Raw genomic sequence first — 1,761 nt, forward strand, 5'->3', positions numbered from 1 at the left:
GTGGGAGGGGGAGATAAAGTGTTGGGCTACGGGGTGGTTGGGTTGGTTGGTCCGGGTGTCCCAGAAGTGTTTTCTGAAATGTTCCGCAAGTAGGCGGCCTGTCTCTCCAATATAGAGGAGGCCACATCGGGTGCAGCGAATGCAATAGATGATGTGTGTGGAGGTGCAGGTGAATTTGTGGCGGATATGGAAGTGTCCTTTTGGGCCTTGGAGGGAAGTAAGGGGGGAGGTGTGGGCGCAAGTTTTGCATTTCTTGCGGTTGCAGGGGAAGGTTTCCCTCGAACTCAGCACCGCCTTCCTAACCTGCAATCTTCTTCCTGACCTCTCCGCCCTCACCCCACTCCGGCCTATCACCCTCACCTTGACCTCCCTCCACCGATCGCAAGTCCCTCCTCCCTACCTTTTATCTTAGCCTGCTGGACACACTTTCCTCATTCCTGAAGAAGGGCTTATGCCCGAAACGACCACCTTTCTTGTCACTACATTTTGAGGATGTTTACAAATACTGCTGATTTCAATTGAACGTGAATGCAACAATGATGTAGAGTCATAGAATTCCTACAGTGTGGAAAGAGACCATTTGGTCCATTAAGTCTGCAATGACCCTCAAACAAACATTTACCATGGCTCATCCACCTAGCCTACACATCCCGAGACACTATGAATAACTTAGCATAGTCAGTCCAAATAACCTGCACACCTTTGGACAGTGGGAGAAAACCCACGTAGATGTGGGGAGAATGTGCAAGCTCCACACAGACAGTCTCCAAAGGTAGAATCAAACCCAGGTTCCTGTGAGGCAGTAGTGCTAACCATTGAGCCACCAGGCCACTCTAAAGAGTTTTTGAGTCCGTTTGTCAGTCTTTTCCAGTGCTAGGTTGATGCCAGGTGGTCAGTTCACTTTTGTTTCTTTGTTAAGACTTCATAGCAGTTGATACAATTCAAGCTTGCTGGGTCATTTGAGAGTTAACCATATTGCTGTGGGTCTGGAGTCACACATGTAGACCAGACCAAGTGAGGATGGCAAATTCCCTTCCTTTAAGGGCTTTAGTGAGCTGAATGAGTTTTTCCCAACAAACAATTCAGTTATCAGTAGATTCTTAATTTCATTTTTTTTATTGGATTTAAGTTCCACCATTGGCTGTGGTGGGATTCGAAACTGGGTCTTTAGAACATTAGCCGAGTTTCTGGATTAATAGTGTGGTGATAATACCACTAGTCTATCAAAATTAAGCACATGAGCTGGTCAAGTAAATAGAAGGACGAGGATCACCAACAGCCTTGAAAAATGTATCCAAGTGTAACATGAGATTTGAACACGGTCGAAAGATGTTGAAAAAAGAACTCACGTAATTACAAAGAACAAAGAAAATTTACAGCCCAGGAACAGGCCCTTCGGCCCTTCAAGCCTGAGCTGATCCAAATCTACTGTCTAAACCTGTCGCCCAATTCCTAAGTATCTGTATCCCTCTGCTCCCCACCTACTCATGCATCTGTCCAGATGCATCTTAAATGAATCTCCCGTGCCTGCCTCTATCATCTCTGCTGGCAACGCGTTCCAGACGCACACCACCCTCTGTGTGAAGTACTTGCCACGTGTATCCCCCTTAAACTTTCCACCTCTCACCTTGAAACCGTGATCTCTCGTTATTAAATCCTTCACCCTGGGAAAAAGCTTGTCTCTATCCACCCTGTCTATACCCTTCATGATTTTGTAAACCTCAATCAGGTCCCTCCTCAATCTCCTTTTTTCTAGTGAAA

The sequence above is a fragment of the Chiloscyllium plagiosum genome, chromosome 2 (genome assembly GCF_004010195.1).
Source record: "Chiloscyllium plagiosum isolate BGI_BamShark_2017 chromosome 2, ASM401019v2, whole genome shotgun sequence".
Taxonomy (NCBI): Eukaryota; Metazoa; Chordata; class Chondrichthyes; order Orectolobiformes; family Hemiscylliidae; genus Chiloscyllium; species Chiloscyllium plagiosum.